At 37.3% G+C, this 25,915-nt stretch overlaps 1 long non-coding RNA gene across 1 annotated transcript; it reads left to right on the top strand.

Annotated features, from left to right (window-relative positions):
- The first annotated feature begins 1,236 nt into the window (after positions 1-1,236).
- Positions 1,237-22,283, top strand: LOC149088927 (uncharacterized). Its single transcript, XR_016195318.1, has 3 exons — positions 1,237-1,308; positions 17,641-17,762; positions 22,023-22,283. It is a non-coding gene; the product is annotated as an uncharacterized LOC149088927 (long non-coding RNA).
- Positions 22,284-25,915: the final 3,632 nt, after the last annotated feature.

Raw genomic sequence — 25,915 nt, 5'->3', positions numbered from 1 at the left:
CTGGGTCAAACGGAATTTATAAAACATTCTTTCACGGACCTACCTAAATATATTTGACCCTACTTGTTTGCGGATGCGGAAATTTCGCCTCGCAGGGGCCCGTAACTCCTGTTTTGCCTAGGGTATCTTCACGTCAAAGTCGAATTCTGCCCCCACTCCCTCATTCACCTTAACCAGCGTGCTCGAAAATGCATTCATACAACACTGCGCATGGGCACAATTATGATCTCATGGGCTTTGAAAAATATATTGCGTAATGATGATCCTTAATTTCGTTTCTATACAGGGTGTTCCAAATTGTTGCCACAGTGGATATCTTTGTGGATTTTATGAACATGCTTTTAGGGCGTTAAGTAACTGCAGGTCATTTGAAAACTTTTTAATGATTGAATGTATATTTCTAAAGTCAATGGTTGCAGAGATACTGTATTTGCTGTGCAAACAATTTAGGACACACTGTATATCTCGCTCGCATAAATTCAGCTGAAATCCTCGTACAAATTCCCGATTTTTCGCACATATTCCACATATATTTTGTATAAATCCCAAAAATTCTAGTATAAGTTCCTATGGATTCTTATATGAATTCCTTTAGAGAATTCTCATATAAACATCCCTGAAATTGTCGTACAAATACAAAAATTCTCGTATAATTTTCTTTTTAATTCTAGTGTGTAAATTCCTCTAAAGTTCTAGTAAAACTTCCCGGATAAAAAAATTCTCTGAAATTCACTTAGAAATTTAAAAATAAATGGTGGTCTTCAAATACTGGTAGAAACTGTGAAAACTTTTGAAAATTCATTTAAAAATTCGCGTATAAATTTCACAATTCTCGTATAAATTTCACAATTCTCGTTTAAATTTCACAATTCTCGTATAATTTTTTTTAAAATTTCTCGAATAAAGTCCATTGGAATTCACTCATAAATTCTTCAAAAAAATTATTTTAACTCAGAAATTCAAGGATGAATTCCTTTGAAATCCCCGCAAAAACTCCTTCGGAATTCACGTATAAATTCCTATTTCTATTCCGAAATTATCACATAAATTCCTAAATTCCGGCGCAAATTCCTTTGAATAAGCTTTTTAAGATAAACGATTACAAATGTAAAATAATTATATTATTTAATGCCGGGAAAATGATGCTAAATAAAGAAGAACGTCCTATCGAGGCCATTTATTAGAAACATCGCGCTCCGCACGACAAGACTTATTTAGCACTTCTCCTGTTCTAAAATGGCTACACAGATGCAAACGGATTCGGAAATCGACGAACCTATAGGTACACAAATGTTGCAAAATATTCCGGTAATACATTTTGCAACACCAACGTTGTCATTTTATGAGAATAGCATCGAGAGATAAAAGAGTAGAGAGAAACTTAGTTATCTCTTACTCTTGTCGTTCCAACGCGAGAAATAATGGCCATTATTATTTCGGGAACGATTAGCGTCGTTTTCATTAGCATTTCGGAATCTTCACTCATGGAATGACTTCAGTCACCAACCATTTGTTTTCCCATCAATGGTTTTCTGGAGAGAGAACCGATCACAACGGTGAGATATTGAATATATGGGAATCGTACGTAACATTGAAAAAATTATGGCACGATGTCATCATGAATAGCATTTTCAGATCCTGTGATCGAAATATTTTTAGTGCAAGTGGAATTTCACTGTTGCTTTTCAGATTCAGTCGCTGAATTCCTTGAATCACCCCCCCCCCCCTTCCACCTGATTTTCATTCACAGCTCCCCCATCCCGTACAGACCATCGCAAAAGTTTAGGCACACAGTGTATTTGTAGAAAGGCGCCACTCTCCCCGTTAATACAACAGATACGGAAAACTGCAGGAGTGAAGGAAGGAAAAACTCACCTCTGCCCTCACGGGGATACGAACCCCGGTCTCTTTTGCGTCTCCCCAATGTCGATACAGTGGTGGTCAGCTGAAGTTGGTTTTCTGTGGTTCCAAACTTCGAGGTGCGAATGCAAGCCGATCTTGAAAGTCTCGCATAAAGTTTCCATTAAAAAGTCTCGCCACAGAGAGCAACGGGCCTACAACAGTAAAATCTACAATCATTACACTTCACTCATAGTTCGAAAAATAGCAGGCAGATGGCAACACTTTAACAAGCATCAAACAGAAACAAGCCTCACATTAGGTTCACAACACGGACACGGACGTTCCAATTCGCTAGAAGTTCCGCAGAGGAATGTGGACGAGGTACATGCGTGGTTTAGTAGTAGTAATAGTAGTAGTGGTCTCTTTTGCGAGCTATTGGCAGAATGTTGCAGCCGTCCATTTCACGGAGCCATTCAGCATGTACATACGGTCCAAGGGGAAGAATTCAGTCTTCATAGGATTAGTTTGGTATTTAGAACTTGTGGAATGTGTATGGCATACACATATGACTTTTATTTTGCCTGTTATTTTACTGTGCTTGTATGTAAGGCTGTTTCTGAAATGTTTGGAAGTTGTGGAATGCGTATGGGATGAGCATATGTATTATTTCATTTCGCATTTTAAACATATTGAAAATATGTTTCCCGGTGATGGCTTTTCAGTTAGAAGTCACGTAGGATATGGACCGATCCATCACACGGTTAGTTAGTTAGCTTTGTTGGTAGAGCACTCGTCCGGTAAACGAGAGAGCGGGGTTCGTGTCCCCGTAAGGGCAGAGATGAGTCTTCCTACCTTCAAACACCGATATCTCTGCATTCATCCAGTTTTCCGTATTTACTGTGTACACAATATACTCTTTGATAATATTAAAAATAGCCGATCGGGAGATTTTGTAAATAATTTTACTCAAGATGAGAAAGCATATGTCCTAGAACAGGGGTGGCCACAAGAGCTGGTCCGCGGGCTGCGTGTGACCCGTGAGGTGAGTTTGTGTGGCCCGCGACTAGGTAAATTTACTATGCATTAAATTGATATTCTTATCATTATTCGGGCTATTACTTTCAACAACAGGCCTGATTAAACCCTTCGCTTATAAGCTATCGGCAAAAAATTCGGATGATCTCTAGTTGACGAATCGGTGATAAATATGGCAACCTTGTCCTAATCTATCCGCACGTTAAAAACAGGAAAAGAAAGAAGTGAAAGGAAAACAGTGCAATAGATAAGTATTTAAGAGAGTGCGTGCGGAATATATTTCTCCTTTCACCCTCACCCTACGTGTTCTCTTTCGCTCTTGTATGCATTTAGTAGAAGGATACCTCACATGTGTAGAAAAAAAAGTAACTCGTAGGAGCAAACGGAGGTAAAAAAACATTTTATTCATAGGGTTACTTCGCGATGATGAGGAGAGAGGAAAGAACATGGCAGAACTTGTGTTTGGATTTATCCAACTGTGGCGTTTGGACACAGTATTACGTCCTTGATCTATAAAGTGTTTAACGGTCTATTTACGTTCATCATTTCTATTGACGATAGTAATCAGCTCTGTTCTCATCATAGTGCCTTATCATCGCACACACGTATTGCACTTATTGTTACTTGCAAGTTTGTTATATTGGCATCTTTAGCCCCATTTCTTTCCGCCACCTCGTTGGGTAAATTTGCCTCTGTATTTGTAGCTGAAGGAATATTTGGTCCTCTCTGCTCACAGTGACAAAACTTTTATCGAAGTGGATGCCAACTCACAATGATACCTCGAAATTACAACCGACTATGCTACGCGGTCGCCAATGATGCCAAAGAGCAAAAACGTGTCATATGGGATGGTCGGGTTCATATTGTACCTTTGAACAAAGAGTCCCATCCTTCCACATGTTCGAGTAGTCTATCTGCCTGGTTCATGCGAAGCTGGTCCATTTTATTTCTGGTACCATCACGGGTTTACCTATTCCGCGTACTAAATGCTATCCACATGACTGGCTTTTGGCACGCTTTCCATTCCCAGTAATAAAACTCCTCCTGAAGTCTACCGATGTGTGAATCAATTCCTTGAGCGTCTATTTGACCCGTGCTGTCCCGCCGGTTGCCAAATCAGAAATTGGAAATAAAAATAGTTGCAGAAAAATGTAAAACAAATGTTTCTGTAAAATTCAAACTACGTATGTGTCATTGAATAGACTAATTTGCAAAAGAAACAATAATTTTTGATGCATTGCATCTACTGGGCTGGAAACTTAATAAACGCATAGATATGCGTCATTTTATAAGAAGCCCAGGGTAAATGACTAAGTTGCTCTCTCTGCACCATATTACTTATCGCGGACGCAAATCTGCAAGTTTCCTGGGTAATTTTAATAGTTCTGCTTATACACCGGAGTGTTGACCCTTGTGTAGCCCGCGACGCTGCAGCTGACCATTGTGTTGGCCCCCTGCAGTAGTATGAAGTTCGCCACCCCTATGGTAGAAATATATGAGGTAAAAGTTTTACAAAAACTAAAACTTTCACAAAGGTTTTACGAGGAGTTTGGAGCCAAACAGTTTGACGTATCAGAAGAAATATATACGCATGGAAGATTCTTACTCCCGCGGATAAATTATAAATTTAGAACTTGTTGATTTCTCAGAATTTATAGCGTGAAGTATATAATGCAAGTAATAGATAAGATATAGGGGAGAAGAGGATTCTTTATTCTCACACGAAAAGAACGGTAAGGTGCAGACACTTTATTACGCTCGCATATTTAATGAAACGCACCGATTTAGTTCCCGCAGCGACCATAAACTTGATATATGTTGAAGTTGAAAACTCCAGCGGAAGAATATTAAATTTATTTCCATCATATATATCGCAACGCAACTAAATTCTTACGGAAATTTCCCGTTGTTTTATTTTTCCCCCTCAGGGAAATTCGACTCTACGGAAGAGATTCCGCCATTTCTACTGATATTTTTGCCCCCAGAAATTTATGATAAATATTATTATGATCATTCTTCTATGGGTGGCTATAAATAACACCTATAAATGGTTTTTTTTTTTTTGCTTTTATGTATTTATGCAAAAAAATGCGCAATACGGATTCGTATACATGTTTGTATCAGGATTTATGATGTAATAGATGTTGTGTGTTGTTTTTATTCGATACTATGGGAATAACCCATTTCTTTTTTTGTATTCTATGTATATTTTGACACGACTTATATGTGGGAATTCACAATAAATAAATAAATGAATTAGTTAAAGATATGACCGACGTGTTAGATTCAGGAATAATGAATGTCTAACATGAATTTTTGTAGGAAATTCCTATGTTTTTCATGTAAATCCGGAAAATTTCATGCAATGAGTGCAGAAGCTAACATCAAAAAAGTAGTCGTTATTATATTCAACGTCGGGTATATGTGTCTATGGCCGGGATTACAGTATGAAAGTTTTGTGGCTTGCGTAAAAGTTGAGTTGTGACCGGGGTTACATTCGAGCAAATGCAACCGTTCAGTTTATTGGTCGTAATTTTCAAGTTTTATAAAAGGACTTTTACAAAACTTTTATAGTGTAATCCCGGCCTAAGTTCTTGACATGCTTGAAAATGGATTTTGAACGGTGACAATAGCATCTCACATACACGGGGTGGGCAAAAGTCCGTAAAAACTTTAAAAATTCATAAAAGACGGAAAAATAACCGAAATTTCAAACGGTTTGCAGGATTAGCGTCGCTACGTCACGGGAATTTCTTTTTAACACAGGGAAAAAATAATTAAAAAACCGCCGATAAAACCGACTTGAGAACAGTAGTGACAACCCTTGAGCCAGTTTATGAAATTAGTTGTAACTTTGACTTATAGATAGCACCAAAGTCTTGTTGTAATATCTTTTAAGCAGAGGTATATTGCGTCCTCCGAAAACATGGTTCATGCCACATTACGATGGATATGAAATAGTCACCTTGCCTAGTAATGGCAACGAATGTTAATAGTAGAGTTTAAAGCCACTTTTCTGCAAAATCTCCTCTGCGATGGATGCGTATGCCTCACAGATGGACTGGCTCCTAGCTGAGAGCGTTTGGGAACTCACTGTTAAAAACGATTTTCCAATGTTCCCTCACAAAGAAGTCACAAAATAGACTTCTAGCAACGACTGTGGTGCCATCTGTTAGATAAACTTTAATTCTGGAAACCGTGTACAATAGTCTCGAAAATCCGATCCCCAAAAGTTCGAGTCTCCCGATAATCCGAGGCACTGATAATTTTCGTATTTTGTTTTTTTGAGTCCCCCTTTCTCTCTCATTTCCCTCCAAGAGAAACTAAATTCTTCATTTTTTTCCAGGAATACTATGTAATACGCACGTATTGTACAGTGATTTTAGTTTAAAAAGGGGACTAGGCAGCCCCCAACCCTATAATGGGTTTAATGGTGTAATAAAATATTAGATTCCCTTGAATGTAAGTAGACCATTTTAACTTTGGGAGGGTCGTTGAGATGGAGAAGTTTGACCGTTTTCTTCGTAATGTGGTGGGCATGTCATTGTCCTCTAATTACTTGCGTATAATCATTGCTAAGGTAGTTGACAGCTATCAGTATCTCAGCGTCGTTCACCACCGATCCCCATTCACAAACTCTTCTCAATCACTCTCGCATCTTCCCAACCTTTCCATTTTTTGAAACGTCGTATAGCAGAACATGACAAATGGAATATATATATATATTTTGGAGCCAGCCCAATTTCTTAGGAGCCATGCATAAGATTTTTGTCAAGAAAAACAGTTTGATCTAAATAATGTTTTCCTCTTGTTTCCTCTTTTTCGTATTTTTTGTGATATTGGGTCAAATTGGGTATTTTTTGTGATATTGGGAGCAATCGATATATTACCTGATGTTGTCGCCCACCACTCTAAAACTAATTTTGTAAATATGAATTAAGCGGCACATTTATAAATCACTTAAGTGACCCGCGCACAGTTCCAGAATGCTTAAGCGGTCCGTGGCACATCTAGAGATTCCTTGAATAACATGTGACACAGTTTTAGAGCACTTAAGTGGCCCTCAGTTCAACTCTACATCACTCAAGTTACCAGCGGCACATTCCCAGATTACTTAAGTGATCCGCGGCATAATTAAGGATCACGTGAGTGATGAGCAACACAGCTACAAAGAACTTAAGCGGCCCGCAATGCATTTCTAGAGCATTTGAGCGGTCCGTCTATCTTTCCAGATAACTAGAACGATCCGCGGAACATTTAAAAACCACTAAAGTGGCTCTGAGGAGGGCTTATCAATAAGTATAATGTTGGTTCAGATGCCCACAAACTAGCAATAGGTTTTCCTCGTTTTTGGCACACCGAGTAAGATGCGATATACTTAAGAATATTTCATATTTTTATGAAGGGTGGTAGATGACGAAAGCATCATCATTCAAACTCCCCCCCCCCTTCCCCTCCTCTTGTCATCAAAAAGTCAGCAAATCCGAACGCCACCCCCGCCCCACTGTCGATGCTGACGTAATACTTGAATGATTCCTTAATTGCGTCTTCGGTTCATTAAGAAACTGATTAGTATCAAAACAATTGATCTTTCGACGCGAGCCTCGAACCGGAAAACTACAAATACAACAACACGTTCGTAGCCGACAGTAAAGAACGAACTAATTAAGTTAATGAATATATATATACTTAACCACATAAAAACATAATTTTCCAACGTCTAAGAAAATGCAGGGTAATGAAGTATCAAGAAAATGTTCGATATAAGACATATACTTGATCTCGGGCAACGAGAGAAATGACATAACGTGTCACAGAGTCCTATGGGCATCATGGAGATTAATTAAAACTTGAGAACATAAGTAAGAAGAGTGGATAAACCAAGCGAACTCCTATAGAAAAAGCTTTTATAGGAAATTCCACGAAATCAGCCACAAGAGGGAAAGGTACAAAATAAATTAATGGGGGACTTATATATATAGAATGGCTGTGTATCATAAGTATTCAGAGAAGAGAAAATTCAAACAACGCTGAAGAGCTGAATAATCCATGGGCTTATTATATGGAAAATATTTCTATCCCTTGATTTCCTCTGGGCAGTTTGGGTGTGTATACTTACTTTACTTTGATCATAATAAATAACAAGGGGGAAAAAAAATTATCGCCAAGTCTCGTGGAATTTTCCGTCGTTGATCATGTATTGCCTACGGTGAGGAATTAGAGGAATTGTGCATTATTTAGTCTATCTCTTTATAGCCTGCTTAACATTCGCGTCAGGTGCATCCGTACTCCCCAGAGCCTACAATGAAACACTCGTAGGTACTCGGGGGAGAATAGCCTACATCTGCAAACGAGATGAAAGGTGTTAATCTATTAACTTGGTTAAGGATCTTTGTTTAAGGGGCCGTGCGTGGTTTGGCATCGTGTTAATGATAAATTGTGGGTGTACTGAAAGGGTAGATGCGGTTTGTGTGGCTAATCAGGGAAATACAAGGTGTCCCGTAAGTGTTTATGCGGCCTTTATCTCATCAACTGTTTGTCGTAGAGGTAGTTTCAATTAAAAAAAAAAAAAGAAGCTCAAAATTTGTTCAAAAATTGTCCTGTACTAGTTTTGGGAGTGAAAATACAGTGTGTAACAAAATAAAAATCAAATATAAATTTTTATCCTGTCTCTTCTGAGGCCAACGGAAGAAATTCCAAATTTCCAAGTTCAATATTAGTTGAGATATTCGAATTCAGAAATCGGAGAAAAGTAGGGAAAGGGCAGCATAAATGAGGGAAAGGAGCGTTGAGTTCGTCAGTTTTTGCTGTTCTTTCCCAACTATTCTCCGATTTTTGAATTAAAATATCTTTGTGAATATTGCAGTTAAAAACATGGGGATTTTTTTTTTCTGTCGGATTCAGAAAAGACGGGGTAACAACTCTTTCTAACGAGAAGTTGGAGGACGGGGATGGGGGGGGGGCGTATAAAAATTTATATTTGGTTATATTGTTACGCACTGTATTTTCACTCTCAAAACTGGTGCAGGGTAATTTTTTAATACCCTGTATAATAAGGCCAGTGGTATTTAAAAAAAAATTTCTAGTTAACAGGGAAATAAATTTTTGTTTAGGGTTAATTAACGTAAACGCACAAGAGTAATTGTAAACGTATATACTACAGACCAAATACATATTCGATATTTTCTGCGATATCGGGTGAATCGGAAGCAATCGATATGGAGCGCAACTGAAGCCCCATCAGATGTTTACTTCGTGTTTTTGTTTTTGTTTTTGTGAAGTTGAGTTTCAAGTCATATTTTGAAAGTTAATTGAATTTATATCATCCTAAAAAAAACGTTGGTAAAAGTTTGGTAAAAGATCTTTTACAAACTCTTACTTGTAAAAAATATCGAATAAGTCTAATGGTTACATTCACGCAAATATAATCGCTATCTTATTGGTTGTATTTTTTCAGTCTTTATAAAAGAACTTTTATAAAACTTTTATAGTATAATCCCAGCAGCGAGGATATTTTTTTTAGATAAGTACAGAATCTTGAGGTTTATCTGCTGTTATGTTTCAACATGGATTAGGCTGGGAATGCTTGAATTTTCATGTTTTGTAAGTATCGTGTTGTAGGCCTGCTTGCTTTCTGCGGAGAGACTTTTTCAAATGGGATACCGGCTCACGTTTGTGCTTTGAAGCTGGAAAACCGCGCAGAAAACCATCTTCAGCTGACCTCCATTGTGCCGTCAACGGGGTTCGCGAACCTGGATCCTCAGGACGAGAGTCCAGCACGATGCTCACACGACCGCACAGCGGCAGTCAGAACGCCTGCAAGAACTAAGAAAAGATGCAAATAAAAAACACCACGCATGTCCACATTGCGTTTTACCCTACATCATTCTATCGAGAGGGGAAGGCCAACTACTTTAACTTACACCAACCCCCGTTACATATCGCCATACGAAAATTTCCAACCAGTGGAGTTGCGTGGTAAATGAAGGTTCCATCCATCGGTCGCCCCAGGCTCGGTAGGAAAAGAACTTGCTTCTGACGTTCTATGTCCGGATTCGAACCCGTGGAATTTGATGGCAACCTCCATAGTGGAAGACGAGCATCTTGCCACTGCACCACTCGGGCGCTAGGAAGACCAACAGTTCCCTTCCATCCATTGTTGACATACGTGAAAAATAATTTGTGGTTTTGTGCTAGCGCCAATGTTATCTGCCAGCGTTGATTCGATTTCCTTTCCACTTTCCCTAATCACCTTTTTCAATGTCCTTTTTTTTCAATAAATGTAAGTCACCTGTTCCAATTTTTCTACTCTCTAATTGGCCTTTTCTTTTCAACATGAACATTACGCACTTTTTCCATGAACCAGAGGAGGTGCGAGAAACAAACGCGTTTTTTACGAACAAATGGTATGACGTCATGCAAACAGAGCATATTTTTACCCTAAATTTTCCCCATTGACGTACCACACCAACCGATTCGAACTGGTCCTTGAAAACTCCCGTTAACCTTTCTCTCAAAAGATGAAAGCTGACTCTTCAAAAACAAGGAAACACTTTTTTAATCAACTTTACCCATAGAAAAGTTACAGATAAAACTAACGACACGATGATCACTAGAAGAAAACTCGCCCTCCCCCACAAAACATGTTCAACAACATCCTCGGAAGTAATGAGAAATAAATCCAAAATAGAAGTACCTCTAGTGGCTTCTGATACACGTCGATACTAAAAATTTTCGAGCACAAACTTACGAAAGTCTTTCTCATATTGATCTCTAGCCGATAGGTTCTCCCCATCGATACCCGGGTAATTGAAAGGTAATTGAAATCCCCTAATATGACAACCCTGTTATGCTTACACATTTAGGAAATTTCCTCATGAACTTTGGAGATGTAGTTCCGATCCTTGGAGATTATTATTATCTATACCAGGGGTGGCTAATTTCTTTCTGTTCGCGGGCCAACATAATGGTCAGCTATAGCATCGCGGGCCGTATCAGTGGTGCAACTTCGGTGTATAAGCCGCTCCATTATTAATTGAATTATATAGTTATTAAATTAGGAAAAAAAAGTTTGTTAAAAAAATCAAGAAATTTGCTGTTGTAAGCGATAGTTCAAATAATGATGATACATTTAATTTTTTCACTGTGCTTTTACCTTGTCGCGGGTCGCACAAAATCACTTCACGGGCCACCTGTTGGCCACCCCCGACCTATACTATCCCTATTAAAACTTGAAGATTTACAGTTCAGTCCATCAGTATAGTTACACTCCTTTCCGCAGAGGAATATGGACGAGGTGCATGTATGATTTAGTGTTATAGTTACATACTGAATATTTTTGTAGAATCTTTTTCTCTTAAAATTGATACACGGAAAGAATGAGTAAAGGAATGCAATTTACTTTTTTTTTTATCTCTAAAGAAAGCATCTAAACTCACGTTGTGAACAGAGTTTGTTGAAATCTCTACACAAGAACTTTTTACATTACAATACAATAGACCGTAAATACCAATCAATAACGCGAGAAAAGTAAAAACGGCATAAAAATGTTCTTATGTTGAAAAGAATATGTTAATTTTTAGTGAAAAAAGGGGGAAGAAACATCATCGTAAAGTATTGCGTTGTATTCATCACAAAAGTGTGAAGAATACAATCGTTAACAGCTTGCCAAGAGGTGAAATGGAAGTTAAATTTGCATCTCTAAAGAAATCCTCTTTCTTCGAAATAATGACCTATTCACAAAACACAAATTCGATCGCTTTTCTTACTTTCCTTTAACTGAAAAAAAATTAGATAAAATCAATATATAACACATCGTTCCTCAACCTTTATACACCACCCCAAGGACCGGTAAAATATCAGATCGAATCCCGTTTTAACGAATACCGTTATAGCGAAAACACTCCTTTTAGTGAACACTTTTATAATCCCTCAGATAAGTTTACATAGGAACAATGCAAAATCATGGAATTCCTTAATAACGAAATTTCGCTATAACGACGTGATTTCCTCGCTTTTGGCGTTCTTTATAAAGGGATTCGACTATATAACTCAACGAGCTATTAATAGGATGAGCAATGTGACCCTGTGTCCCGTATTTTACTGAATATTCTGATATTTCCGCATATTTTTGACCGTTCCGACATTTTTTGAACGGTGACCCCTTTTTTCAATGAAGTTTATTTCGATTCTCACACACACAAATTTTAGCAACAGTTTGTGATTTTTACAACCTATGGCATTGTTTGTGGAACGATTGAAGTCCCGTGTTTTTTATGAATGTGATTATCACATATTCCCAAGACATCTTTGCGATCTGTCCAGGGAATTTGTTACTGTTAGTAGACATCCATGCTCAAAACGGGATTCCGAACCCAGACCTGCTCAGTCATAAGCCAGTTCCCTAACCACTCGACTGCCAGGTGGCAAATTAATTGCAATTCAACTAATTGCCTTTTAATATCTCAATTTTTCTGTTTAGCAAATTTCTCCAAAACTGCATTTTTCAACCACACACACTCGCAATAAGCGATATTCCATACATTCACTGGATGAGATATAATTACCCTAAGTGTAAAGCAGGGCCGTTCTTGAAATACGCGGGGCCCGAGGCTTCATCCCCGAATTTGTAATTCTATAGCTACTGTAATTTTGATTCAGTTAGACTTTGATTATCGAGTCTGCCTACGGACCACCAGGGCCATCGTCACGGACCTGAGGTTGTCCGCGGACGATACGTTGAGGAACGCTGAAATATAATATCTTGCGCTTTATCTTGGTGTAATTGAGTTTGTTAGCTTGAAACACCACGAGTATTGGTACGAAGGTCAGGGCATTACCTCCTAGATACATGTATCTGTACCTGTATCTGTGGGGGGTAATGGTCATGGGCACCGTTCTGGGGGGGGCGGAGGTTGGGGCGCTTAATCCAAGATGAAAGAGCTAAAAAAATTGTTGACTAAGAAATTTTTGGGAAAACTATTTCTGTTCACTGTCAGAGGGCGCGAAATACGAGATAAAATGGCGGCAAAACATTTATAGACCAAAACAAATTGCGGAAAATGATTCCTGTACGCTCTTGGGGGAGAGAGTGCCAAATCAGAAACGGAAGGGCAAACAAAAATTTTATTGACTACAAATGTTAAGTAGAAAATTAATGTAGAAAATTATTTCTGTTCTAGGAGGGCGCCAAATCAGCGGTGACAGGGAATTTTTTTTTCTTTTGACAAACAAAGTAGGGGAAAGCGATTAAGGGGCACCAAATCCGAAAGAATTTTTCTTCCGACCAAAATAAATTACATAAAATGATTTTTTGACCGCTCTAGGACCAAATCCGTGACCGAGAGGGGAAAAAAAAACAATATTGGATTGACTGACAATAAATCAAATAAATAAATATATATAACAAAATGTGTATATATGCTACGGTAAATGTAATAAATTTGGTGATTATGCATAATCGCTGTTCATCATGGATAACCGCCGACCATTTTGGAGAGTTTGATAAATTTTGAAGAGATGGTATTTTTTTTCGGCCTGAAATATAATGAGAAATTGAATTTTCTAGATGTTAGCCGAAACTGATATTTGGAAAGAAAAGTGATTTGCGTCCACCGGGAATCGAACTCGGACCCTCTTTCATACCGGGCAAGTGCGCTAACCAATACACCAGAGACACACTTTTCGACCCCTTTTTAACACACATTAGCAGCGTGAAGCGCTGAGTGGAGTCTTAGCAGCAGCTCTTAACTACAGCAATTTTCGCCCCAGTTGGCGTTTTTTATGAAGAGATGGTGTGTTAAAAGGGAATTGAAAAGTGTGTCTCTGGTGTATTGGTTAGCGCACTTGCCCGGTATGCAAGGGGGTCCGAGTTCGATTCCCGGAGGAGGCAAATCACTTTTCTTCCAAAATATCAGTTTCGGCATAACATCCAGAAAATTCAATTTCTCACTTGATAAATTTTGTTCATCTATATTGCGGATTTATTAAATTTACCGGTGATTATATATGCAAAACCAGCAATTTTCGTATTCCTAAATACAAGTATGATAAGTCAGAATTTATCATACTGCCGTGATGAAATTTGTCATTTGCACCAGTGATTCCCAACGTGGGCGTTAACTCCCCCTTGGGGGCGATGGAATGTTCCAGGGGGGGGGGGCGATGGAAGCTACGGGTATAACATAGGATCCTATGGGTTAGATTGCGTTGGGGGGGGGGGCGATAGGACAAAAAAGGTTGGGAAATTATGATTTAGATGAACGTATAACGTGACCCCAACGATTTTTTTCAAGTTCTTATACGTACACTCTGGTGAAGAAATGTGTCTGCAGGAAAAAAATATCTACAGGTCGCTATATACAGCTTCGGGAAGTAACAGCTGCTATTATTATTATTAATATTTTGGTGCGGCTGATTTCATACTTATGTGAGATCATGAAATCCAAAGGGAAGACGTATACACGTGTCTTTTACTGCCCTTGGGTTGTCAGACGTGGTACGTAGTATTGCCCGTAGCGTTTGTTCACCTGCTATCTGCAGCTATTGATCTCGAATATGCATTTCCTTACACATCGTTGTCTCTAAATACAGGCTCTCCCAAATTGTTTGCACAGCAGATACCTCTGCAACCGTTGACTTTCGAAACCTACTTCAGTTTCAAAAAGTTTCCCAATGACGTGCAGTTAAAATCTCAAAATTTGCTTGGGGAGGGGGGGTCACATACGTGAGTAAAAAAACAAATTAACATTTTATACAATCCCCGCATGCTATAACTTCCACTTATCGAAATGTAGATCCCGCTCTGAAAAGTCACTTGCAAAAAATTCCACATTTCCAAATGTAATATTTATCGAGATATCGAATATAGAAAATCCATGTTTTGGCTACTACAATTACTTAACTGTACATGCACTTCGTATACATTGCTCTACGGAATTTCTAACGAATTGTGTACTTGTTATGAACCTGACGTGAGGTTTGTTTCTGTTTAATGTTTGTTATGTGTAGTGCTGCCATGTGTCATCAATTTTTTTAACTATGAGTGAAGTGTAATGATTAAATATATAAGTGTAATGAAGTCTTAAGACGCGGCCTTCGCATCGTAGCAAACTCTCATCTTCTCGTAGCCGACGTCGATCCTGTCTTTGGATATTCGATGCATATCCTCTAGATCAGTGTTTCTTAACCTTTTTTTGCCCGTGGCCCCCTTTGAAACATTTTTTTTCTCGTGCCCCCCCCCCCCCCCCCCTGTCTTACCCCGAGTCTTCAACTCTCATCTAGAAGCAAGATCCTTTATACGTATTGAAATAATTTTTTCATTGAATTTATACTGAACGAAAGTTTTGCAAAGAAAATTGGCATCCAGACCACTGGCCTAGAATTTATTGATCTCCCCGCTAGTCCGAGTTCTATCCGAACCGTCTCAACATCACGCCTCCCCCCCCCCCCCCAGGCAAAGTGATGCTATGTTAGTCCCATACTTAGCTGGAAATAAACAGCCTACACATTTCCTACTTATTTTCAAAATTTATTGTACTATACAAATATCATAATGTCCCCACCTTACTTATGGACATGAGAGCCCCGGGCATGACCCCTCACAAGAATGGGACAGTCAGAGCTGCAGCCCGGGGCCTGATATGGTTTTCGTCATTTTTTGTTTTTCACACTATAATTCAATATAGAGAAGGGAGTCTGTGAAAAATCTAGCCAGGGACCTGCGAAAAACTTCATCCTAGGGAACTTGTTGCGTAATGTAGGTGGTGAGGCCCGGGTAGGCCCATGCCCTAAGACGGCCCCGGTTTTATGGGTGGTTTTGTTGGATTCTGTAAGTGTATAGTCACTAATATAAAAGCTTTATTTCTTTACACCTTAATTTTTCTTCTCAGTTCTCTGAAGCCCTCCAAACCACCTGTCATGGCCCCTTTTTCCATTTTCTTCCGTGGCCCCCTTCAGGTATCCCAGTACCACTAGAGAACCACTGCTCTAGATGCTCCTGGAACTCCTCGACGTATTTTTCCATACGAAGAGAAGCATCTGGCGGTCGCCCAAACATCAGGTCACTCGACAGCCGAAGATCCCGTCCCATTAGCATCTATGACGGTAAGAATGTAGCGCTCTCGTTGACGGCACTCATATAGCAAAATTTCCGGATCCCACAGCCAAAGGAATCCCTAGTTGAACATTGGAGCCCAAAATAATTGAAGATTTTAATTGTTCTGAAATTATTTCTAATAATTTATTATTATAAATTACGATTATTTTCGAAATCACACTTTTTTGCCAATTTTGAAAAAACTTTCGATCTATCACTTATTTTAATTATTCCGAAATTACTTTAAATAATTCTTCAAATGATTTATTTCGATAATTCCGAAATAGTTTTTTCTCCAATATCTTGAAGATACTTTAAATGAATTTCGAAATTATTTTTTTGAATAATTTTGCAATTATTTCTCCTTGTTTTTTAATTTTGCAATTAGTTTTTTGTTTCAGAATTATTTTTCTTTTAAATTTTGCAATTATTATTTTAAAATTTTGCAGTTTTTTTTATCAATTTAACAATTGTTTTTTAAATTAATTTTGCAATTTTTTTAAAATTAATTTTGCAATTATTTTTTAAATTAATTTTGAAATTATTTTTTTAATTAATTTTGAAATTATTTTTTAAATTAATTTTGAAATTATTTTTTTAATTAATTTTGAAATTATTTTTTTAATTAATTTTGAAATTATTTTGCAATTATTTTTTAATTAATTTTGCAATTATTTTTTATCAATTATGAAATTATTTCTGTCGCTAATTTAGAAATTATCTCTCTCTCTTTTATTGACTCTTATATTATCTCTCTCTTCTACTGATTCTTAAAATATTTAAGTCTTAATAAAGTTCAAGCTCAGAAATTATTTGTTCAAAAAATTTTTTAAAATAATTCTGGAATTACTTTTCTATTAATTAGAAATTTTTATGAAGTACGAAATAATTCTGAAATCATCTCTTTCATTAATTTTTTTTGTTCTATTTCATTAAGGTATTTCTCATTTCTTTCGGTAGATCCTGTAATTAGGTAGCCTTTTTGACCCCAACATTTCTGTTTTAAAATATATGAAATCAGAGGCCTAAAAGAATTTGAGGGCTTCGGGTACCCCAACTTATTCAGCGACCTGCGGGCATTATCAAAATATCTTTTGATTTAATCGACGTTTAATATTTTTTTAGTTATGTTTTTTTCTGTTTGGCGACCTACTACAAAAACCTCCTAGGGCCGTACGTTGAAGTACCCCTGCCTTACATTCGTAATCCCCCTCCCCCACTTGCCATTGGGGAGGGGGGGGGGGTTGTAATCATGGAAGAGACATGACACTAATGTGGTCTCACAATTGCACGTGGCTACCGCAACTACTGCTAACCTGTCGGGGACAACACAAATACAAACCTGGTCTTATTAGTCTCTTTCGTGCGCATGAAATGACCATGATGTGACAAAAATGATCAATTTATGTGATCGTTAATTTTTTATTATTATTATTATTATTATCGAAAATACCATTAGTGGATTCCTAAATATGGTATATTGGGTATTTCAGGATCGATTGGTGTGTGACGCATTCTTTGTTCAGCAATATTTGATGATTCACAGGTTCGGAATTTCGCAACCGATTGAGTGATTGTACAGCTTCGACTGTTTTCTGTTCGAGCAGCTGAATTATATCACTGCGTTTTCAATACGGGTCGCTGAATGTATATATAGAACACTATAGCAATTCCAATTCAATCGCCAAGATCAATACCAACAAGATGAATTGCAAGATAATAGTTTTGGTCGCAATGCTTTGCTGCTTCTTCGGCAGTTCCTGCGCTCAAACAACCAGCTACCCGATCCGTAAGCATGTGTTATTTTTTATTATTACAGTGAAACCTCGGTTTACGAACTTGATTCGTTCCCGAAGTATATTCGTAAACCAAATTTTTCGCAAACCGAAACGATTTGGGGAAGCAAACGGGCTTCCTATGCCCCCTCCTCCCGCGTACGTTTCCGATCCCACCGATATGCGTTAAAAGGTAAGGGGGCAGTGCTGACTAAATTTTGCTGACAAGGGGGGGGGGGGGGTCAAAAGTGGCTAAAATGTTTCTGACGTAATACTTGAACGGGCCCTTTTATTGAATGTGAAATAATTCCTATCACACGAAATTATCTCTCTAATTGATTTGTGAGTTTGTATTTTCAGAAATTCTGAAGTTATTTCTGTCAAAAAGGCAAAAATAATTTATTTCACTATTTCTGAATTTCCATCTCAATTCTGAAATTATTTCTTCCATTTATTCTAGAATCATTTCTTTTATCTCTCAATTCCAAAATATTATTTCTTTCATCAATATATACTGAAATTATTACTTTCATTAAATCTGAAATTAATCGTTTTTTCAATGTTTTCACAAATTTTCTGAAAATGATCAGTGGGGCATAACAAATAGCTCCGAGTGCCAAATGTGACCCACGGGCCATGCGTTTAAGACACATAATTGTAGAGCTTCTTAAATTTTAAAACGACCTCTTTGATCCACGAGGTTGATTCCACGTCACAGAATTTCCACAAATCAGAATTCACAACGTCTCTGACACGTCAATGTAGGGCGTTTCGGCCTTAAGGGCTTGCTTTCAGCCAGCTTGTGGGTTCGTAAACCGAATCATTTTCTGTTGTTCGTTAACCACATTGTTCGCAAACGAGCTGTTCGTAAACCGAGGTCTGATTATATATTTTCATGGTAATGTTACATACATAAGTAGGCCATCATAATGGCCATTCTGATACAACACGAGCAAAGTTATGTTTCTGAAAAGAATTAATCCATTAATTATTCCATTAATGAATTAATCCGTTACCATTTTTCTGATCACCAAGGCGGGAGCTAATGAACACATGTGTAAAGCTTTTTTGGGCCTGGCTGACAAACTTTGCAGACCAGCGAACGCTGGTAAGAATTGCAAAATTATTTTTTTAACAATAGAAGGGGTGGTAGGTATCATTAGGCGGTAGGTTCTCAGCCACCTCATTGGGCATTTTGCCTGTTGTGGCGTTGTATTTGTATTGACTTGTAAACGGTTTCCGGGTTATTAGGCCATGGTCTAGGCAAGTCATTTAACGCCGGCCACGAAAGCCTCAGACAATGTATTTGTATTATTTATAGCCACGTATTTATAGGTGCTGCCAGAAATATAATAACCACGGTATAACAACCAATCCCACTTTCTTTATTCCAACGTTCTAACTACCAAGGCTCTCTCTTCCCGGCGCTTGAGCTAAAGCTACTGTGCATATAAGGTTACTAGATGAAACAAATTAAATTTTACGGGACGCATATTTTTCTATGAGCGTAATATCATTTAATAGCGAAAGAGAACACGTGGGTGGGGGTGAAAAGAGAAATCTACCGTATACTCCTTATCTACCTGTATATTATATGGTATGTGTGAGCTTCCTTTTATGTTATTATTTTTTTCTTCAATTTTTCTTTCCTCTTCTTTCTTTTCCTAACGTGTGATTTGGTTAGGACAAGGTTACCAGATTTATCGCCGATCCACCAAGTAGAGATAATCCATATTTTTTGTCAAGAGCTTGTACATTAAGTGATTAACGCTCAACTGGTTAATATTTTTTCTTGAGCTGATAAAGTTTTTTATAGTTGATGATATGTATTCAAAGCCTAAAAGTCATTAAAAAAAATATTTCGTATTGCACTGCTTATACAGATACTTACTGAAGAAAATGCAAAGTGTCAAAAAATGGCGTACAAAATAAATGAATTGAAGTAATAATTTATTACTTTCTAAAAAGTACAGGGTGATTACTTAATTGCCCTCATCTCATTTTACTGGCGAACCGTTGATCCTAGAGTCATACTTTCAATTAGAAAGGTTATCCAAATAGCGTGTAGAACTCAGAACTCAGACACATAATTCATGTTGACAAGGGTTCTATAGTTATTAAAATAAAAATAACTTTTTATACGGACACCCTGTGCTCAAAATCACAATTATAAAGTTGCTGCCCTGTCTCTCCTGAGGCAAAAAAAAAAGTAAAAAAAATAACTTTTCTAAGTGCAGTATACGCTGAGATATTCTCTAATCCGAAAAACGGTGCAAAGTTTGGGAAAAACAATATTAAATGTGAGCCACCCGCATTTGTGTGTGTGAGACCGTTTTCATTTTGTTTTTCAAATTGAAATATCTCAGCGAATATTGCATTTCGAAATGCTTATTATTATTATTGGTATCAGAATAAACAGGGCAACAACATTCTGATTGGGTTTTTGGGCAAAAGGTGTCCACATAAAAAGTTCTTCATACTACACAACTCCTTGCAATATAAATCGCGTATGTGAGGTCCACACGTTATTCACATAGTTTAGAAAGAAAGCTACTACCATATAGGAGGTAGTATAGCATACCTCCTGCTTTTAATTGGAGGGTTACAAATTATTTCTTTGAATAATTTTGCAATTATTATTTTTTTTAATTTTAAATTTATTTTTTTCAATTTTGCAATTATTATTTTTAAATTTTGCAATTTTTTTAATTTCGCAATTTTTTTTAATTTTGCAATTTTTTTTAATTTTGAATTTATTTTAATAATATATGCAAATCTTCGGGAGAGTTACCCTCTCCCGAAGATTTGCATATGCTTATGAGGTAATTTTCACTAAGAATATTTTTCTCAGATCCATTTCAGTTGAATCGCTTACGTCAACGTTTATTGGTTCGAGTGGAAACCAAATCGAGACACATAATTTCAGTTACTTTTGACTTTTCTAATAATTTTTGATTACCTTTTTCGTTTTAGTTGAATTAGGTGTAGCTTTTGGAAGCCTTGAACTTCGTTATTACTAATACAACTGCAACAGAAAACATGGAAAACCAATCTAAAAAAAAAAAATCTTAATATAAAATGTGTGTTTGAAGTTATTGTTATTTATATTTTGAATGCTAATATCCAAAGATATTATTACTTAGCTACTATATTTTGGATTTAATCCATTTCTTAGCTTTTAGATCAAAAAATATTTAAAAATACCACATGCGTATGCCTGCGGCACTAAAACAACACCATAAACTAGAGATCACTTTTAAAACAGTAAAATAAGCAACTAAAATTTTAAAAAGCAGTTCGTTTCGGTGTGCAAAAAAAAAGCAGTGACGTCACATAATAGTTGTGAGACGACTCCGCCTACTGAGCCTAGGCGGCAAGCGCGACTGCAAAGGGATAAAGCAGCCCTTACAATGTAACAGTCCTAGTGTGGAGCAGAGTCCGCAGTCCCAGCTTCGAGTGGCTATGAAAAGCCGTAACATTTGTGATCTACTATAGCCCTTTCAGACCTCGAGATATTCATTTTTTGCAATTCTCAAAATGTTTTTGCATTTTTGATACTCAAAAAATGCATTAATAACATAAATGTCAGCAAATCTTCCTTTTTTTCCAATTCCTAATTTTTTTTGTATAATTGTTCAATTTTTTCCACCCAAGCTGATGCAGGGTATATACATTTTCACATGCAAATTACGCAAATTTTTTCCAGAATTTTATTGCTCTAAATTTTATCTACTAAATCACACTTTGGAAGTGCGTTTTACTGGCAGCCATCTCAATGTTCCATCTTTAAAGCCCTCTGAAAGCTCAACTTTAAGTGCTGCCCTCTGATGCGAAACCCCCAAAGTTCATATTCACCATATTTCTAACTCAAAACTTACTTCTGCAGTGAGGAAGAAGCAACCCAAATATTTGTGTGGCACCAGGGTCTGAAAGGGTTAAAAGATCCTACAATACAGAGAACAGTCAAGTATAATATCAGCTGTACAGATATTTAAAAACTAACTAGAATCTATCACTCGAATTTCCCAGCATGCAGGAAAATACGGGTATTCCCGGCATGCTGGACTCTCTCGCTGTTTCCCGGCTCTCGCGGGAGGGGGGAATACGGCAATTGTGTTTATCATATTTCAGTCATTATGTTTTCATTCGACTATAAATCAATGATAATATAATCGGTATCATCTCTGTGAATTCGTTCAATTATGAAATTTTTATTAATGATAATATTTCATTTTGTTTGCATTATTATTATTTATTTTATTTTTTTTTACCAGAGCCACCATGTCCACAGAACAGCAGATATGTTACATGCGCAAGTATCTGCCCTAGGACATGTGAAGATCCTCCTGGTGGAGTAAGGTGTCAAGCATGTGCGCCTGGCTGCCAATGCGACGTAGGTTACCTCCCTCTCGGCAAATTTTGCATCAATCAAATATACTGCTGACCATGAAAAAATATACAATAAAAACATGAGAAGTAAAATTTACTTTATGTGTAAAATATATTATGAAAAATAAAAAAATGAGTCCCAAAAATAATGTATTTTGACTTTTTTTCCCTAGAGAATGATTTGAATGCTTGTTGTTTGCATGTGTTACTGCCAAACCCCGAAATCGACCAGTTCGCGAATTCACCAAATTCGTTGAATATTGGCCCGGTCAATGTCCAAATTTCGGGCTTTGGCCAGCCAGTTCGCGAAGTGGGGAAAGATCCGTCGTAAAATTCCGATAACAAAAAGCCACCATTTGGGGGTCATCGCCATGTTTTCTCACAATATTTTTCCGCGATTATTTCAGAAACGGTTCACTGCAGTGTTGAACATGTCAGAATCCGTATGCGCGGGAATATCAAAGATAGGTTGCTATTGTCAATGGGCGCAAATTGGCGATTAGCGGATGTTTAAATTTTATATAATTTACTACGACTCTCTCTCACAGCATGCCGTCCGTCGATGATATACAGTTAGTTGCGTAATAATCTTGTACTCTACAGGTCTCGGGTTCGAATCTACACACACTTCTCAAGTTTTTTTCCCCGTCCTTTCATATTTGATTCAATTTTCTCTATCGTCATTTTTTAAACCGTTGCACAAGTCAAATCAGCACCTCCTACAGATATAAGGCCTCCGTATTCTGCTTGTGACGTCAGTAAGTAGTCCATTTCCCCCTCAGATTATTAGGGGAAAAAATCCCCTGCTCATGCCAGTATCATCGTTGTGTGGAAAAGGAATGATCGGGCCCAGAATTGGCGATTTCTATGCCCCCACATCCAATCACCATGCGGTATTTGTGAGCCAATCAGGAAGGATTATACGCCAAAATAAGAAGAAACGAAATAGGATGCTGTGTTTCAAAATGTAGCAAACTTGCTTGGTAGTCTGCATGACGTTTATGGCAAGCAGTGCCGAGGCCTTCTATCTCTAGCAGGTGCTGGTCAAATGCGGTTCTGACGTAACCAGGTTTAGGTTCACTGTTCTCAAAGAGGATATTAAACATCCCCACACATCCCCGAAGGTTTAATTCCATATTATACATACGATTTTAACATGGAATACTTTCATTGGCTGATATCGCTATTACGTCACTAAATGCCGCAATACCCTATCGTGACTTCGGGACTTCGTGCCACGATGTAATGCGCATGCGCGTTTTCGTGACGTGATGATTGGCGCCAACGTATTTTCTGGCGTATTTAATGAGAGATATACATAATTTAACTTGAAACCATCATCCGCAATCGGTACAATGGTTATAGCATGGAACCCTCGCAACGAGAGCTGTGGGTTGAATTCTCTCATAAACCCCATCCGAATTTTTTATCTCCACCAACTTCTTAGTTGAGAATAATAACGGCTGGGCCCTGCTGTCATTTATGGATTTTTCAGATTTATAAAAATTGGAACTTTGAAACATTTATCGCATCGGTATAGTATCACTCGCGGCCGGTTTTTGGAACATTCCGTTTGAACTCATCAGTTTTGCCATGTTTCCGGTTGTGGTGAAAACAGTCAATATTTTCGGGTCTGGGGGGCCAGGAGCCCACTTTGTCGTCCTGAGGAACGAAGCGACGGGGTTGAGCCCGAACTTGGCGGGTGATGAATCGGAGCTCGGCCTACAGGTGTATTTACTAATAATGTAGTCGGGAACTTTTTTTTTTGCGTTGCAGTATTATATTATATATCATTATTATTATGACAATTATGTTATATTATATTACTATTAAATTTTAGATCCTTGTAATATTATCGTGCGAGCAGTCATGACCAAGTAAAAGCGAAATCGTTAGTGGACCCTGGTGTTTGGCGATAAGTTGCCAAACGTAACCGTCGTAGCTTTTCATTTATAATGTTCGGGTCTTCGATTTCCTATAACTCCTTATGAAGGCGTCTTAGAATTTCCCTCGCTCTTTAGTGACGTAATTGTGATCGTAGCCAATGAGCATATCCCATGGTAAAATCTTCTGTATGCTATGGAATTGTGGTCCCCGTGGGGGGTCGCCACGAGTGACCAGGAGGGGGTGCGGGGTCATAACACGCTTAATGCGCGGGATGGTGGATCAGCAATCCGTCATGACAAAATTAGGATTCAGAGGTGTAGAGCTGATGACAAAATTTCGCTGACAGGACGGGGAGGAATCAGAGTATTGCTGACAAGGGGGGGGGGGTCAAAAATGGCTAAAAATTTGCTTACGTAATACTCCAACGGCCCCTAATTAGTTACAATATATATATATATTGTATGGTGATTCAGAAAAGTGGGAAAAACTTCAAGAGGTGGTAGTACACGCAAAAACAAACAATAAATAATTTAATTTAAAAAAATAACAACTACTAGTAATAATAATATTTTTATTTGTTTTCTTTTTCTTCTGTGTACTACCACCTCTTAAAGTTTTTTTTCCTGAAAATCTTTCCTGAATCACCCTCTATACACACAAAAGGTAATTATTTGAAGGAAAAAGGAATACGATATGAAATTTATATGCAAGAGTGAAATGCATGGTTCGAAAAAGCAAGCGTTTCTGAAGGGTTGCTATGGCTGGTTGCTCTAAAAATACCAACCCTTGTTCCCTGACTCCTGCCTTTTCAAAAACATGTTGGAAGAGAAAACAAATGAAATAAAAATAAGTAAAAAATATTGAAGAAATACAATATTTGAAAATATGCAGAGCTTCAAGTTAAGTGAAATGAAGCATGAGATGAATGTATACAAAAAATACAGAAATTACAGGGAATTTTTACAAACATTACAAAAAATAAATAAATAAAAAATGTAGTCAAAAATCATAGGACATACCTTAAGGAGGAGAATATAGTTGTTTTGAATGTAGTGGTTATGTCCTTGAAAAAGGCAGTGGATATATACTGTTGCCAGATGCAGCTTCGAAAAGATTGAGGTATACCTTAATCTTACCTTATATATATATATATATATATATATTGTAAAATATCATTCATTGTTGATATCAAAATTATGGCAATTTATGGAAAAGTAAAAATTGGAAATAAAATGGTTGATGAGAACATACGGAGTTTGTGAAACCAGCACATGAAAATTGAAATTTATCAAAACTATTCTTATCAATGTCTAGGCTCTCATCAGGGAGGAACAACTTGACATTGTCTTGATGCAGAATATTTCTGCGAACACTTTGAAAGCACTCGTAATGCCTAAGAAAGCACTCGAACCCACGACGTTCTGCTGTTGTACCATTAAAAGCAATATAATTATAGAAAAATAAAAAGAATATAAAATATTTGTGAAGCGAAAAAAATATGTTGTTCAGAACATACACACATCAATCATTACAAGCAAAAATTGCAGTCAAATAAGAAATATAATAAAATTTATTGCAGAAGTTGAATATGTACGTACCATGTGAGTATTCTTAGTTCTTTTGTGTTGGTGGCCAATCTGAAGTTAACAGTTACTGTTGTGAGGAGGAAGCAAGAGCAATGTATAGGAAGGCAAGTTGTTGCCTATTAAGATTTTTTCAATATTAATTAATGTATTTTGGAAGTCGTTAGAATTATTAAAAAAATGTTTGATGTGTGCGGGATAGTTGAGAAAATCAAATATTTTTGTAAACCTTTTTGCTGACTGATTTGTGATTGGCTAAAAAAATTAACATTGAAATTAAAGGCGTTTCCTTTTGTCGTGGAGACCAT

This window comes from Pholcus phalangioides, unplaced genomic scaffold (genome assembly GCF_987345545.1).
Source record: "Pholcus phalangioides strain wild (caught in Gottingen) unplaced genomic scaffold, Ppha-v1.0 ptg000003l_1, whole genome shotgun sequence".
NCBI classification, from domain to species: domain Eukaryota; kingdom Metazoa; phylum Arthropoda; class Arachnida; order Araneae; family Pholcidae; genus Pholcus; species Pholcus phalangioides.
The sequence above is the reverse complement of the archived record's forward strand: the minus strand, read 5'-3'. Positions and strand labels throughout refer to the sequence as shown.